The 17,541-nt window shown below is 43.0% G+C and overlaps 1 long non-coding RNA gene across 1 annotated transcript in view; it reads left to right on the top strand.

The window, feature by feature from the left end:
* The first annotated feature begins 2,233 nt into the window (after nucleotides 1-2,233).
* LOC118355841 (uncharacterized) overlaps nucleotides 2,234-17,541 on the top strand; it is a 67,034-nt gene continuing 51,726 nt past the window's right edge. The window contains exon 1 of the long non-coding RNA XR_004819082.2: nucleotides 2,234-2,499. This is a non-coding gene — a long non-coding RNA (uncharacterized LOC118355841). The remainder of the gene's footprint in view (nucleotides 2,500-17,541) is intronic.

Below are 17,541 nucleotides of genomic sequence, written 5' to 3' on the forward strand. Positions count from 1 at the left end.
GTTGCTGCCCAAAGTAGCACATGCCCTGAAGGAGCCCGGTGCTGTGGGCTGTAACCTGGCTTTGGGAGGGAGGGATTAGAAGCCCAGCTCCACAGTAATGTGCTGCGAGCTGTTGGCAGGGAAATTGACCTCTCAGATCCTCTTTTGAATTTGTACAATGGTTCGTGGTAGCTATGACAAAGAGATAATGTGGGTAGAAGGCTAGCAGGGTGCCTCGGTAACCATTAGCCTTCTCCCACTCACATCTTACTTCTCTTTATAGGGAAAGAATTAATTACAGATGACCAGCAAGAATTAGAAAGATGCATAGTCTTATAATCAAGCAACCACAGCTTTCAAAGCATGTGCCACAGGCTAGCCTCCTGAAGGCCAGTGGCTCCAGTGAGAAATTATAATAACTAACCCTGAGATTTTTGTACATTATCTTATTTAATATTCTTAGCAACTGCTGAGGTGGTTTTTATTTTTTTATTTATTTTTAATTTTTTTTGAGGTGGGTTTTATTACCCATGTTTACAAGTGGGGAAACCAGAGTCAGAGATGAAGTGTCTTGCCCAGCTGATGGATTTAGAACTCAGTCTTTAGTGCTTGTTGACCAGCAACATTGTCAGACCCTCTGAATCTCTGTGTACACTAAATTAGTACAACAACTTTCTCTGTCCATTCTAAAAACTACTGAAAATAGAGACTACTCTTTGTTTGTTTGATGGGGAAACAGGTTCAGAAAGGCACCCATTTGCCCATATACCTAATTGGACCTAAAACCCTACCAGAAAACCTCAATTTAGTCTCCAGTCTTAGTGGGTTCCATCGGGGAATTTATGACACTTCCACACTCCCTGGGCTTCCAGCACCTTTCTAAATGGCTTTATTTTTTTTTTTATAGCAATAATAACTGCCTGACTCTTATTTCTTTGTTGTCTGTTCTGCACTCCAAGTTTGGCTCCCAAGGCAGGGACCTGGGCTCTTTCCTTGTCAGTGGTCTCCCCAGCATGCACCATCCACCGGTAGATAGCCAGTGAGGATTTGTGCAATGAATGGATTTCTAAAGTCTGTAAGTCTAGCTACCTGCAATTGCAGAGGGGTAATGAGTACAGGTCATCTCTTTCAGCTAACAGGTTTATATCTTAACAGGGAGTTTTCTGTAGCACTTTAACTCAGATTTACTATCAGATTTACTGATAGTAAAAGCACCAGGCAGGCTGTTTGGGGGCTGAGCCTTAGGCAGAAGAATCTTTGCATCCATTCAGATCACCTTACCCAGGTAACTACCTGTACCTTAAGTGGTAGACTGGATCTGAATTCCAGGCTGTGCTTTAATGATGATTCTCCTGGTGGAAATTTCTGGTAGGAAAGAGAAACCGTTCTGGAGGGCTGCTTGTTTTGTCTGGGTAAGAGTTCCCCGCCAATGGCTTTTACTGCTTCTCAGACTGTCCTTGTCCCCTAAGTGAACTTCCTAGGGCTTATCATTTTTCTTACTCTATTTTTATGTTCTGAAAATGGGTTCCAATTAGCAACTTGACTGTTTATAGATCAGAATATCTAGCTTTTGGGGGGAATGGTGGAGGGCTGTGCCAATCAATGATGATGCAGTTCAATAGAATGGATGCAATTAGCGGGGTCTGTATATACAAATTTTCAACCGCTCTCTTCGGTATGAAGAGCACACGGTTCAAATCATTGTTAAAAATCCTCGGGGAAAAACAAACAAACAAACAAACAAACAACACCAGTTAGTCTAATAGTATAATTAGGAGCAAGAAATTTAGTCAGGACCGTCTTGAAATCTCCTTTGCCCAATTCAGGCTTTGAGAAATGGTGAGAGTGTGTGAGTGTGTGTGTGTGTGTGTGTGTGTGTACGCGCATGCGACCGGTGAAATAGGGGTCCTGCGTTTGCTTATTTAGGTTACCAGTTATTTTCCCACCCTCTTCTCGCAGCGTTTCCTTGCAAATCAAACCGTTCCTCTCCCTTCCCTCGGCTTCCTCAACCCGGAGGATTCAAAAACGATGGAGAGAGACTCCGCCCTCTCATGAATATGCAACCGCGAGGGGCGGGGACGGAGCCGGGGAGACCAGCCCTGCGAGGAAATTGACCCAGGGCCGCGGGATCCGGCTCCGCCGGCCGCCACGCCCTGCGCCCGCGCCCCCGCCGACCTGCGCGCCGGCGGAGCCGCGGGCCCGGGGAGCCCCTCGCCCGGAGGAGGGTCAGCGCCCTTGCCCTCGCCGGGGGCATGTGGCATCTGAGCAGCCCCTCGGAGCCGCAGGGAACTCCCGCCGGGAAGGCCAACGCCGGCCGGATTAACGTCTCCCGACGGCGGGGCCCGAGGTCCCGCCCTTTGTGGTGCAAATGAGGGGCGCTCAGGGGCCCGGGGGCGGCGCTCGCCCGGGTGCAAGTTTGCGCGCGGCTGCTCCGAGACTTCCTTCACACTTTGAGCTCGGCGCGGGATGCTCGGATCCTCCCGGGGAGCCCCCTGCCATCGTGGAGGGATGCTGAGGAAGGTAAGTGGGTGTCCTTTGCCGGCTGTCCCCTCTCCCTCACGTTTGCAGGGGGGACCACCCAGCAGCAGGTGGCTGCAATCCTGTGCGCGTGTAACGCTTTTTCGGAAACGAGGGTGAGAGAAGGCGGGGGTCGGCGGCTCTGGGGAGGAGCCGGGCAGAGCCGTTGGACGGCGAAGGTTGGGAAAGTTGGTGCCCAGCAGGTGCCGTGGGCGAGCGCGCCGAGCGGTCCCCCGGCGCCCCGAGCACAAAGCCCGCGCGCCGGCGCGGCCGCGTTGCCATGGCAGCAGGGGCGGGGCCGAGCCACGGCGTGCCTGGGTTGCCGGGCGACGGAGGGGCGCGGGAGGGGGGGGATGCAAAATCTTCGGGAGCTTTTCCCCAAGATGAGCCAACTTTTGTCTCGCCCCGATCGTTAACTCAAGTGTATTGGCCGACACTTGTCCTTCGGTGAGGCAATCAGGCTACCACCTGCTGAATGCTGTAGTCCTCTGCTTTCGAAATGTTGGATTGTGGTCTGATAGAAGGCATGGAAAAGTTAGAAAATACTCCTTTCTAAAGTAATAACAATAAGTACTCTGTTTCATATAGCATCAGCTGAAGGATATTCCTTAATTTTTATTTTTTAAAAAAGATTTATTTATTTATTCATCAGACACACACACACACACACAGAGGCAGAGACACAGGCAAAGGGAGAAGCAGGCTCCATGCAGGGAGCCGGATGCGGGACTCAATCCCTGGACTCCAGGATCACGTCCTGAGCCAAAGGCAGAGGCCCAACCGCTGAACCACTCAGGCGTCCCTTTATTATTAAAAAAATACGGAACCCGGTTTGGATGCATGCAGACGAATTGGCCTTCAACCTTCCAACATAGTGACCAAAATCTTTGCAAAATAAAAGCACATGCAGTAGGTAGCAGGCACAGTGTGAAACGTTCAAACAGTTGCATCTTAACATGTTTTACAAAGACACGAATTTCACAAAGCTTGAAGGAGAATATCTTTTTTTCACTGGACATTTTCTTACATGTAAATGTGCCAGATAATTTTGGCTTATTATCTCAAAGATTATTTGTTTTAGCCATACACTGCAGAAAAAATATTGGAAAGGAATTTGAATGCTCTTTTCCAGAGTAGTGATTGACAGCTACAGTAGTATTTTTACACCCTCCCTGCCTTTCCCATTTATCCTATTATAGCTAAAGCTATCTTTTGGTGTTTTTAGTTTGTTTCTCAGATTTTCATTGTGTTTGTCAAAGATACTGATCTGTTAATAGTTCATAAGCTGCATTCCACACATTGATTTATTTCTTTTTCTGCTTCCAATTATTTAATTAATTAACTTATTTAGAGAGAGTGCACGAGGGTAGGGATGGGTGGGCAGAGGGAGAGGGAGAGAGAGAATCTTAAGCAGGCTCCATGCTCAGGGCAGAACCCCACGTGGGGGCTCCATCACATGACCTTGAGATCCTGACCTGAGCCGAAATCAGGGAGTGGGTCGCTTAACCCACTGAGCCACCCAGGTGCCCCTCATGCCTCTGATTTGAAATTATCTATGTGGGGACGCCTGAGTGGCTCAGTCAGTGAAATGTCTGCCTTCAGCTCAGGTCATGATCCCAGTGTCCTGGGATGGAGCCCCCCGTGCCTATGAATAGAGCCAGACTTGGGATTAAGTGGTGAGAGAGACATACAAAGTTGAATTAGAAAAATTCACAGTTTAGGGAGAGGAAAAGGCTAGAAAGCAACTATAAATCCATTCTGATATGTTCTTATATAGAAATTGCACCCAGGATATCCCCTGCCACTGATCTGAACAGAGTTGAGCTTTGTGCTTCATCTATGCCATCACCTTTGCCTTTGCAATGCACACGTTATTCATGGACCGATTTAAACTCTGAGGAAGATGAGACTTGGAAAGTACAGTAATTTGCCTCAGGTCTTACAGTTAGTAAGTGGTAAAGTCAGGATCTAAATCCAAATATGACTGCTAGGACATGCTGCTGCTGAAGCGTTAAATCTTTTATCCCCATATCCCTACCAAATTACTGTATTTGGATCATTCTTAATAGTGACTATAAATATCTAAAAATAATTATGTGGTTTTCTTTTTGGTTGAGATGTTTTCAAAGTCAGATATCTCTAAAGTCAAATATTAGTTGCATTTCTGAAGAGTATATGTTCTTTCTACTGGAATGTTGCTATTGTCAATTATCTTATTTTCAGGGGTCCCTGAGGAGCTAATGAAAAACAAAGAATTTGATTATTCAAATCAAGTTTTAAGAATATTAGAGATACTTGTTTATGAAAGCATTCTATTTTATAAATAATTATAGAATTAGATTTGTTTAAAGTAAAATACACTACTTAGCATTCCGGTTTTTATTACCTTTCTTCATTTTAAATCTTTTAAATCAGATTTATTAGCTTTTGCTGGCAGTGGCTTTAGTACATGATAGTTGGAAAGTGCTTTCTGAGTAGTTGTCCTGGAGAGTTCAGGTAGGTACCTGATTTGACCTGATCAGAACCCTGAAAACCACTGTGAACTGATTTTATAAGCGTATTTTACTATAAAAAATATTTTTCTAAATAGATTACAGGATCCATGAAGGCAAGAACCAGGTCTTTTTTGTGTTCAGAACCCATCTTTCAGTATCAAGTACAACATTCTTCATAAATATTAAGTGGCAGGAGAAACAAAAGTAAATTTTATTGGGCCAATGAAATATAGAGTAGAAATAATCCTTTAAAATACATAGTATCAAGAGTCACAAAAGTTCTAATTATTTGCTGATCTGTTTTTTTCATGGTACTATACTACAAACTTCTAGGCAGTACCTATTTTACCAATAGAAAAACTGAGCCACAGTGATTAGTATATAAAGTATTTTCCGAGGACGCCTGGGTGGCTTAGCGGTTGAGCATCTGCCATCGGCCCAGGGCGTGATCCTGAGATGTGGGATGGAGCCCCACGTCGGGCTCCCTGCATGGAGCCTGCTTCTCCCTCTACCTGTGTCTGTGCCTCTCTGTCTCTTTGTGTCTCTCATGAATAAATAAATAAAATCTTTAAAAAAAATAAAAGAGCATTTTCCAATGTTCTGTCTGAATTGAAATTCACAACCACCCCATGCAATAATTCCCATTACTATTTTTTTAAATATATAAAGACATAGAAACTCAGAGAAGTTGAGTGACGTGGTCAGAGTCAGCCAGAGAGGATACCAAATGATTTTGTGCACTAGGCTCTTGAAAACTAGATGCTTCGGGAACCTAAGCCTCTAGACAGACACGGGGATGCCAGATGTAAGATGCCTTCCAAGGTTTCACATCTGGGCAGAAGGGAAGAGACCCTCTTTTAAAAGACAAGTATAGACAGAGTCAAGGCCAATGAAAGGAAGACATGCTCAGTAGGGTAAAAGAAAGTGAAGGGAAACAGTGAAATGAAGTTCATAAAAGAAGGAACCAGTGTCCACAATTGGTAGTGAGGAGCCCTGGATATATTAGTTTGCTAGGATTGCTCTAACAAGGTAGCACAGACTGGTTGATTGAAACAACAGACATTCATGGTCTCATAGTTCTGGAGGCTGCAAGTCCCAAGTCAGGGTGTCAGTGGGGTTGTTTTCTTTCTGATACCCTTCCTTAGCTTGCACATGGCCATCTTTATGCTGTATCCTCACATTCTCTTCCTCTGTGTGTACATATGTCTGTGTCCTAATCTCTTCTTAGGACACCTGTCCTGTTGGATTAGAGCCCACCCACATGACCTCATTTTACCTGAATTGCCTGTTTAAAGGCCCTGTCTCCACATACAATCACATTCGGAGGGAGGGTTAGAACTTCAACATGTGAACTTGGGGAGAACTCATTTCAGTCCGTAATGGAAAAGTGAACTTGATCTATTATTCTGAAGACATGGCCTATTGCAGTTGCTTTCTTCCTACGAGTATTTTCTCCTGGCACAAATAAATGTTTGAGCAAGTTGTGGCAATTTTTTTACATCAGTGTATTCCACTGGATGTACAAAGGGGAAAAAAAGAGAAGATGAGAAGATATTCAGAACTGGATTCTTCTATATTTAGCTTGCTTCATACTTTATTTTCACTCTCACCTCTGGAGGGCCAGCTTCAAGCCTTGTCAAGTTTTGACAAGGGCAGACGAAGCAGATGATAATCCCATTGCCAGCTAGGTCTAACCTATCTCTCTGCCTTTTTTTGAGCTCTGGAGTGCATACAATTTGAGTCCTACAGTCTTATGCACTCCCCGTGTACCGTGATGAATCCAGTAAAAATGAACACACAATACTGAGAGGACAATGAAGCATAGATTTTACAACCCTCACAGCCATGGAGCTAAGCTAGGGTGACCTATCTGAATGGTTTTTCTAGCTTATTTAAATAAGATGTGTTCAGCGTAAAACTTCAGACTGTAAAAGGCAGCCAGAAGAATTTGAAAGTTTTCTCTGAGGCACTGAGCAGCTTACAAAGTTATAATTGGAATGTGTTGCAAAGACTCAAAGTATTAAAAAGCTGTGGTCATAGAATAACAGGGGCGAGGGGGAAGCCTGTGAGTCTTGTGGCCAGCGCCTTGCTCAAAGCACAGAGACTGCTTTGTAAAGGTAGGAATCAGTGCTGTGTTTCAAGACAGCCAAAGAAGATTCCAGAGTCTTCTATAATAAAAGTTTCTGTATCTAACCAGTCATCAGAATCTCAAAGTACTTTTGTTTCCTTGACTTCCTTCATTACTTCACGTTCAGCCTTCAGAAAAGGCTGAAACATACCTGTCTACTTTTCTTCATGCAATATCTTGTGATTTGCTAAAAGAGTTTTTATAGGTCACTTCTTGGCCCTTTTTTTGTAAGTTGAACTGAAACTCTGTCCATTGTTTTTAGGAATCTGTTTCTATTAGTCCCACAAAAGCTACCCCTCACCATCTGGCATTGTGGAGTTGTTATTTATGTCTTCATGGCACCTTCCTGACTTGTTCCCTTTGGGGACCATCCTATTTACGTCAAGTATGAGGCTCCGGACTATATTCTGAAATATCCCTACTGAAGAATATGCATCCAATATACTTGGTGGAGCTTTTTCAAGAAATACCAGAAGCTTTCGAAATGCACTCTCTGGATGTGATCCAGTAGCTTTCCATTCCATGATGGGTGGTTTCAGAAACAGGTTCTTGTGTGGAATAGCTATTGTTACCCAGCCAAAAAAAGAGTGCCTATTTCTCAGAGCAATGCATACTTAATTAGTAAAGGGATTGATGCCAGTGCCTGGAATTTGAAAAGTCAGCTTTGAAAGTTAGTGTAAGTCCCTGAAGGGCAAAACTATGTATTTTTCCTGATATGAGCCAGATGTTGGTCTAACTGGTCAGTTGTGCGTTTCGGCTGACATCGGTCCAGGAGGTGGGTTGACCTGCTTCATAGCTACTTCTGTGACACTTTTTCATTAAAAGTTTGCCTCAGAGGCACTCCCCTTAAATTAGGAGAAAAGTGCCAAAGATATGTGTAAGGAAAACCTACCGTCCATGGCTGTTTAGACTTCTCTAGATTTTGATACAGTGAAATACCTTTCACTCCCCTGTGTTACTGAAGAAAATCATGCCCTTGAAGTGGCTTGAAAGTTCCCAGGCAGTCAGCAAGTATTTATCAATCACTTACTATCTACTCAGTGCTGACAGGGCATAAGAAGATATATCATGAGTTTTCTCCTCAGGTAGCTGATCCTGGAGTTCCGGGTAAACAGGCATGAAAATAGGAAAGCTCTGTTGTGTGCACCGCTAGACAAAGGGCAGCCTCAGCTGGGGCTGGGTGGCCAGGGAGCTACATCCTCCTTCCTCTCTGTGGCTTTGAAGATGCTTATCTTCTTCAAGTTCTCATCTTCCCAACCCCCTAAGCCCAGGCCCTTTTTGGCTTTCAGAGTCTTGCTTCAATCCGGTAAGGATGCTCAAGAAATCCTATCTTTGAATGTGTTTACACCTGGGTGAGTCTGGCCACAGGATTCTAAGCCTTTATACACCTGGAGGAAACTCATCACCATTTGAAGGAAATAAAAGAAGGGGCTAGGGTTGAAGGAGCAGAAGAGACAACCATTTCTAATCTCTTCCCTCACTAAGAGTAGTTGTAAATCCTTGGCAAGCCATAAAAACACTGCTTGAGTGTACATTTGAAGGACAGAAAGGTATGTGGCAACAACATAAGACTATGAGACTGTGTTGAGGGCAACAGCAGGGCAGAGAGGAGAAAAACACTGGTCCAGAACCCTAGATGGTGACAGAAGATAGGGCAGCAGCAAGTGGTCATTATCTCAAGCCTGGGAAGAAAATAAACATGGCAACTGGGAAGCCAGCTCCGGAAACAGAAGTACCCCCTGGGGTTATCCTCCGGAAGCCCCAAGCTTCACACTCCTCACCCACTGGACCCCAGCTGAGCAGCAGGGATTTGGAGCTGGAGGGGTCCTCTGTAGGAAGTGTAGATGCCTCTGTTCCTTGCCTTTCAAGGCGGAACATACATTCAGTTCAGTGTCAGATTTACAAGAAAACAAGTTTGCTTGTTTGTTTTTCAAGCATACCACTGTTTCATGTGCATGCATTCAGTATTTGGGGCTGGCTCCGAGACATAGTCATTGTATATCTATTGCTAAGGAAAATATATGCCAAATTCCAAACAAGTGAAATGTATTTTTATTGCACTAAGTGTTTGTGAAGATTAGTGAAGATTAGTGCAACAAGAACTTTATTTGGCTGGCCAAATGTAAGAGCAAAGAGCATCAGTGGAGGGTTAGGACATGTGCATGTAAGCTTTGTGTCTAATACCAATTAAGAAATGTTTAGCAAGCCAAATTCCCAGAGGTTACATTTTGTTATCTGTAAGAGGAGGGACTTGATTACATAATTTCTAAGGCTCTTTATTGTCTGGAATCCTGTCCTTTCTAAAAGGCAGCCTGAAATGGAATGTGTCTTCTCTAAGAATCCCAAATGCTCAGTCCTGTGCCTTTTCACCCATTAGTTTTCCAGGGACCCTATGGGACTATAACTGTCAGTGATAATGTTACCAACCTGTTTTCATGCACAAAGTTGGGAAAGTCCAGGAAAAGTTTTAGAGGTGAGAAGTTACTAGCTTTTCTTAATTCATACTCTCGGTTCATGGCTTTGTAAAAATGTAATTGTCTTTGGATGCTCCTGGCTTTCGTGTCTTGACTGTGAGCTCTCAGCTTTGAGAAGCCATCAGGCTATACAGCAGTCATAGTGCCATAAAATGTCACAGTCCTTTGAGGCTGTTTTTGTTGTGATTATATTATATTTCAAGTCGAATATCACAGGATGTATCCTCAACCCAAACGCGTAATTTCTTTGGATTGGGAACTTAGAAGGATATCCCTGTGTAGTCAATTGCAACAAAACAAAGTGAAGTACAATTATCATTTAGTGTAGAATATGTAATAGGGTAAATACTTACATATTTACAAATAGTGTAAACTATGAAGCATAACATGAAATTCTGAAAAATTTTAAATTTTGGTATTTTAATTTATATTTTAAATGAACTAGTGGATCAAAGCTTAAGAGAAAAAAAAAAGAAAGAGAACAATTTTTTCCCATCTATCTCTTAAATATGTCTGTGACTTGAAAGCTAGGAACCACACTACTTATACTCACATTTTTAGTGGGTTGGAAGATAGTTAAAATAATGTGGAAATCAACTGTTCCTCTGTGGGAATATATTCTCTGGAGAAAAGTGTAAGCAGTTTTACAATTAAATATATTAATCACTGTCAGCTCTGGGAATCTGCCCAAACAAATCATTGTTCCAGCAATGTTTGTGTTGAGCCAACTTGAACAGTCAACCACTGAATGAAGCACTTTTTTACCCCTAAAAGACATGATTTGGCCGGTAAGAATTTGGCTATGCAATTAAATGTTCACCAATTAGGAGCTAAAAGCTCTGGATTTGGAAAAGTTTGGTATTTTAATGATCCAAAGTATAAATCGTTTTTTACCCCCCACAATAAATAACAGATGTAAAAATTTTAATTTCATATTGGCCAGTCTTCACAGCCACACTGCAAGCCGTATACTAAAGGTATTGAGGATAATAAGAAAAACTAGAATGCCACTAGCAGTGAGAAACTATTTTTAAAAGAAAAAGAAGGGCCAATTCCTTCAGAAAATGACTTAAGATTCTTTTCCTATTAAACTTGAGAAAAGTGAAAGAATTTTCCAAGAATGTTGACCAGTGATGGAGTCTCTGTCCATCTAGTAAAAATACAGTTTTTACTAGAACTCTAATCAGAAGTTTAGGAGTCACATTGCCTCTTCTAAAGGCAATAGGAGACAACATGATCAAGATTTGATGAGTATTATACCTGCAGATTTTAATCGCAGGCACTTTGTGCTAGTTATGACTAGATGGGTGTAAAGGAGAAGAGACAGCAGAAGTCCCCAGCCACTGAATGGAAGGCACCAGGCAGGACAGAAGCTACGGAAGCAGACTGGAAGGAGGGTAGGGACAGTGCTTCCCAGTGTCCTTGTTTGGCTCTTTCTTTGGGAAAGGTGCTTCTGGAATTTTTACTGGCATCCGATTTATGCAAACAGCTTATGAGAAGATGGGAAAGATTGGGGCAGCCCGGGTGGCTCGACGGTTTAACACCGCCTTCAGCCCAGGGCCTGATCCTGGACACCCAGGATCGAGTCCCACATTGGGCTCCCTGCATGGGGCCTGCTTCTCCCTCTGCCTGTGTCTCTGCCTCTCTCTCTCTCTCTCTCTCTCACTCTCGCTCTCTCTCTCTGTGTGTCTCTCATGAATAAATAAATAAAATCTTAAAAAAAAAAGAGAGAAGATGGGAAAGATATAACCCAAGTAGCTGGGCTAAAGGCTATGTATGAATTAGATGATAGAAAACAACATCCTTCATTAGTTATTTTTATTCAAGTAGTTTCATATTAAACATTAGTGTTCTTGATGGTTTAATTTGCTAATTGAACAAAAAGATCTATCCCGCTGGTTTACTAAAAATCTAACTTAAAAAACTGATGATTTAAAACATGGGTTTTCATAGTGGGAAAGATGGCAGGAAAGCACGAAAAACTCTTATTTTACTTAGAAAATTAAGTGTATTAATTTTTAAAAATTGTGTGAATTTAAAAAAATATGTAACTTATTTATGTGCTGCGAAATTAGAGGGTAGAAAACAGCATCTACTGAAAAGTCGCCTCCTGTCTTCTCCTGTCTTCCACCCCACTACCATTTCCATGTCACCAGCTCCCTGGAAGCTGCCAGTATTACCTGCTTCTTCCATATGCTTCAGAGGAAGTCTGGACCTGTGTTAGTGAATATAATTTCTTTTATCCCCTCTCTATTTGTTATATAAGTGATGACATCATCCACATGCTATTCTGGATCTTTCATTTTCAGTGAATAATGCATTTTGGAGATTATTCCTTATTGGTACATAAAGCAATTCTCCATTCTTTTTTCTATTGTGGTAAAATATGTATAACATAAATTTTATTATTTTAAAGCATACAGTTCAGTGGCATTAAGTACTTTTGCATTGTTGTGCAACCATCAGTACCATCCATTTCCAGAACTTTTTTATCATTCCAAACTGAAACTCTGTCCCCATTAAACAACAGCTCCCCATACCCCATAGCCCCTAGTAACCACCATTCTACTTTCTGTGTCTACGAATTTGACTCTTCTAGTTTGGCTGTTCTAGCTGCTTCCAACAAGTAGAATCCTACAATATTTGTTCTTTTGTGTCCAGCTTGTTTCACTTAGTATAATGTCCTAAAGGTTCATCCATGTTATAGTCTATATCAGAATTTCATTTCATTTTAATGGATGAATAATATTCCATTGTATGTATATACCACATTTTATTTATCTGTTCATCTGTCAAGGGACATTTGGGTTGTTTCTCCTTTCCTTCATCTTTTTTGATGGCTGCATAGTATTCTGTTCTGTGGTTATAACAATACAAAAACCAGTTTCCTATTGATGGTCAGGTTATTTCCATGTTTCAGTGGATAATTGTGAACTAAAACCATTTCATACATGTATATCTATTAAACTCATTTCTTGAAATGGATTTGCTGGAAAAAATGTTATAGGTATATTAAATTTGAGGCCATTACTAAATTATCCTCCATGGAAATTATACCAATTTTACACACTCTTTAGAGGCTGTCTGTTTCCCTACCTCTTTACCAATACAGAGTGTTACCAAACTCCTTCATCTTTGTTCATCTTTTTTTTTTTTTTAAGATTTTATTTATTTATGCATGAGAGACATAGAGGCAGAGACACTGGCAGAGGGAAAAAGCAGGCTCCATTCAGTGAGCCCGACGTGGGACTTGATCCCGGGCCTCCAGGATCACACCCCGGGCTGCAAGCGGTGCTAAACCACTGAGCCACCTGGGCTGCCCATCATCTTTGTTCATCTTATGGTGGAAAAGAGTGTCTCAGAATAGTTGCAATCTCCATTTCTCTTATCTTGAGTGAACTCTGGGAGTTTTAGGGCCTTCCCTCCACCCAGGACTATCTTCATTTCCTTTGTTCATTTCTCAATTGGGCTATTGAATCCCCCCCACCACCTCTGCTATTATATTGGCTGTTGTTGAAAAATTTGCTTTTGTTTGGAATCCTTAATATAGCTTACGGGAGACTTTTGGAGACTTTTTGGAGCTCTGCTGTGAAACAGGAGCTTTGTCTAAGAATAATGGAACCTGCTTTTCAACACCATTGACCAAATGCTGGCTCCATGACAATACATTTTACTGAGGGGACAGACCATCTGATGCTGTAGGAGGCTTTATTGAAGAGGTTATATTCAGAAGAAAGTGTATCGCTGTGAGAACATTATAAAAACTTCTCACCATGTGTTTTAATGCTGTTTAGGATTTACTCATCTTCCAAAAGGTAGATGTAAAAACCCAAGGTAATAAATAGCTTGGTATATACTGAAAAAAAAAAAAAAAAAAAAAACCACCACAACAACAAAACAAAATAGCATATTGTTAAATTTCATTTTGCTAATCCAAATACCCCATCCTGGATACCTCCAAGTCAATAGGCCCCACTCTGGACTCATGTTCCTTGGACCCACAAAGCTCGTCCTCAGTTCCTCAACTTCCCATGTGGATTTTCTAAGGCAGTTGTAACTCTCCTCCATATCCAGCTGGCTTATTGCCAGTGTCCCTACCATGTACCCACCAGCCTGGGTCCCCATGTCCATCATCGTGTCCAGACCCCCACTGGAGCTCTTTGGGGTTACTGGAGCAACCTCCAGCTCATCTTCTGTCTCCAGAGTTGTCCCTGTTCAGTAGTCCTATAATCTGTAGCCAAGAGCGAAGTTTATGAAATGCAAATCAGATTGGCACATCTTTGCTTAAAATCCTTTGATGAGGGATCCCTGGGTGGCGCAGCGGTTTAGCGCCTGCCTTTGGCCCAGGGCGCGATCCTGGAGACCCGGGATCGAATCCCACATCAGGCTCCCGGTGCATGGAGCCTGCTTCTCCCTCTGCCTGTGTCTCTGCCTCTCTCTCTCTCTCTCTGTGTGACTATCATAAATAAATAAAAAATTAAAAAAAATAAATTAAATTAAAAATAAAATCCTTTGATGGTGCCCTTTTGCCCCTAGGATAAAGCTCAAACTCCTTAACAGGGCTTCCAAGGTCAGCTCGCCCTGGCGAGCTGACCAGCTCTCACTTATCCCTCGAGCCTCCTTCACTCACCCTTTTTTCTACACTTCTTCTTCCCTTTGTCATCTTTCAGTTTCTCAAACTCAGGGTGCACACTCATGTTTTGGGAACTTTGACATTTTTTTTTTTAAAGATTTTATTTATTTGTTAATGAGAGATACAGAGAGAGAGGCAGAGACACAGGCAGAGAGAGAGAGAGAAGCAGGTTCCATGCAGGGAACCCGATGTGGGACCCGATCCAGGTCTCCAGGATCACACCCTGGGCAGAAGGCAGGCGCCAAACCACTGAGCCACCCAGGTGTCCCGGGAACTTTGACTTTTCTGGAATGTTCTCCCCCGTTCCATTCCCTCTACCCCCTCCACCTGGAAAACTCCTACTCACTCTTGATCCAGCAAGACCTGCCCAACACTCCCCGAGTCTGAGTCAGGGGTTTCTCCTGGGCCCCTGAATATTTATCTTACTTGACCACCCTTTACTTGGAGGGCCTGTTTCCTTGTACAAATAAGTGCTCCCCACCAGACAGTAAGTGCCTAAGGAGCAGGACCATGTCTCCATTGCCCCCACAACTAAACACATTGATTGCTCATAAGTGTGATGAATGGTTGTTGAAAGATGCCTAAAGAGCTGAAAGAGAGTGTCTTCTGGGAATGGAGTGTTGCTATGTGTGAGTGGGTTGTGATAATATGTTACATATTGAAACCTTGAATGCCTTCCCTGCAAATTCTGAAATCTGTGCAGCAAGTGGGTGAGGTTAGCTGTGCTTTTGTTTGCTTAATGGCATGCTGGCCTCATGAGTGTGACACTGAGCATAAGACTTGCTCAAGGTCAAGACTGGGTAGCTGGGAAACAAAGGGCACCTGCCAATATTCTGGGCAGAGTCCCAAATAGGGAAGGAGCTCCCTGAGGGCAGTTGGGGTGTTCAGGTTTGGGGCAGAGGTCCCAGCTGTGGTCTGTGAGGAGGGGATTGGTTTTGAGCATAACATAAATTGCCTTGGAGTATAGCCTTCAAGAGAGTCTCTGCTGTCCTTTCTTTTTTAATACCATCACGTCCTCTTTTTGAGAAGTAAGTGTGGTTTGGGGCTGATTCAGGACAAGGAATCCCGTGTTTGCAAAACAGAGTCGCTGATTTGGGACTTAGCATGCAGTAGAGTAAAAATAATAAAGGTCCTGCTTTAGTGGATTCTGTCTAAAGTAAGCAAGCAAATCGTGAGCTTAAGACACTCTTGAAGGGCATCCCTCCTGCTCACCAATTCTCCTTGGAAATTTACCGTGAATGTCGTGGTCATAAGAAATTTTTCCTCTGCCGGGCTTCCCCTGCAAAATTAGTGTGATCCAGCTTCCCGGTGACCAGTGGTCTTTGTGCTGTTATTTTATTCTCTCCCTCCATAGGTCAATAGAACTAGTTTTCATGGCGAGGTTAACAAGGAAAAAGAGAGGGGATTGTAACTGTAGTACAGTTCATGTTGCCATTGGGATCAAAGGCACCACTTTTGAGGACAAGCGTTTAAGAGGTAAATATTCATCTCATTCCTTAATACCAGGAGAACCGAATATTCAAAATACTGTGTGACCTCTATTTATAGAAGATTGGGTCAGAGAGACTGTACTAGTTGGTGTTGGGGAATGCAGTTTTTGTTTTGTTTTTGAGAAGAAAAATCTTATTATTTTTTTAAAGATTATTTATTTATTTATTAGAGAGGGAGAGAAACAGGCAGAGGGAGAAGCAGGCTCCATGCAGGGAGCGGGTCTCGATCCCGGGTCTCCAGGATCACACCCCAGGCTGCAGGCGGCTCCAAACCACTGCACCACTGGGGCTGCCCGGGAATGAAGATTTTTAATACACTGAAATGTGTAAATATATATAGTGACCCTGAACAGGAGGAAGAAATGGTCATGATGACCACATGGTTATTGTAATGATAGGAGCTAATGTTCTTAAAGCCAAGCCCTCTGCTAAGTGTTTTACCTGGATTATTCCACATAGCTTTTGCAATAAGATACAGAGTCTGTAAAATAATTAGGCCCACTTGCAGCTGGATGACTGAGGCACAGCACACTCCCTGATGCTCCCCAAGTGTTCGGCAGAGAGCTGGAGTTGACCCAGGTGCTCTGAGCCCTGGACACAGCACACCCCCTCAGTGCCCAGGAGCCATGGCCTGGGGTGAGCCAGCTGCTTCCAGCTGGGTGACCCGTGCAGTTTACAGAAGGCCCCGCTTCAGAGCCACATGAGGCACACAGGCTGTTGCTAGGATTAAATATAACAGCGTCGTGTCTTAGAGTAACACTAAGTCCTACAAGAAACAAAGCCCAATGTTCTGGTGGCTTGATGCAGGAAAAATGTACTGTTTCACTAACGGCGGAAGGCAGATGTTCCTGGTCAGTGGTGGGTGGCTCCTTTCTCACAGTCTGCAGGGACCTCAGTTCCTGAAGCTTCTAGCACCTTCAACAGGTGATTTCCAGGCCCCCAGGGCCTGGATGACTTACCCACAGGCCAGGGGAAAGGTGTTGGCAGGAGTGGTGGCAGATATGAGGCCTGGAGAGAATACCATTTGGGAGACACCTTTAAAAAAAAAAAACAAAGTGGCCTGTGACCAAATTGCTACAGATCCTTACAAGGCCCAGATGGGGCCCTGCAGCCGAGATTCATTGGTTTCATGGCACATGCACCTCTGTAGTTTACACTCCTTTGGCTGGACCCTGGGGGCTGTCGAGTACCCAGAAACATGTCTGGTATGTCCAGGTGAAATCACTGCTAGAAGTCTCTGCTATATGTATGAAAGTACTTCTAGCACATGGCAAAAGCTAAATAATAGTGCCAGCCACTGGTTTATAATGCTGCATGAGGATTTCTATCAAGACCAGCATGCCTTGATGGTTACTTGCCATTTATACCAGTGTGTGTCAGGCATTGTGTTAATGCTGGACCTACAAGCAAGCTTAAGTGTTCAACAGCCTAGATGAAGAGATACCATGTTTCTTTAGAAAAAAAGAATGGACAATACAAAACCCTGTCACCAAAGAGACAAATGTAGTATCTATACGAGTAATCCTTTTGGGGTGGGCAGACCGATCAGAATGTGTGTATACACATACCCACAAACATACACATACATGCACATGTGTGTATATATCAGAATATACATGTATCTTTATCCAGTTGAAACAACCTAACTTATAAATTAATAAAACATGTGTATAGGGACATATAGAATTTTTAAAATTTGTTTATAGGGATGTGTAATTGGAAAGGTATGGAGACCATTTAACTTGACAGTAGATGCCCTAGGAATAAAATGGCAACATAACCTTTTAGAGTGTTTTTAAAAAATATTTTATTTATTTATTCATGA

The sequence above is a fragment of the Canis lupus genome, chromosome 25 (assembly GCF_003254725.2).
Source record: "Canis lupus dingo isolate Sandy chromosome 25, ASM325472v2, whole genome shotgun sequence".
NCBI classification, from domain to species: Eukaryota; Metazoa; Chordata; class Mammalia; order Carnivora; family Canidae; genus Canis; species Canis lupus.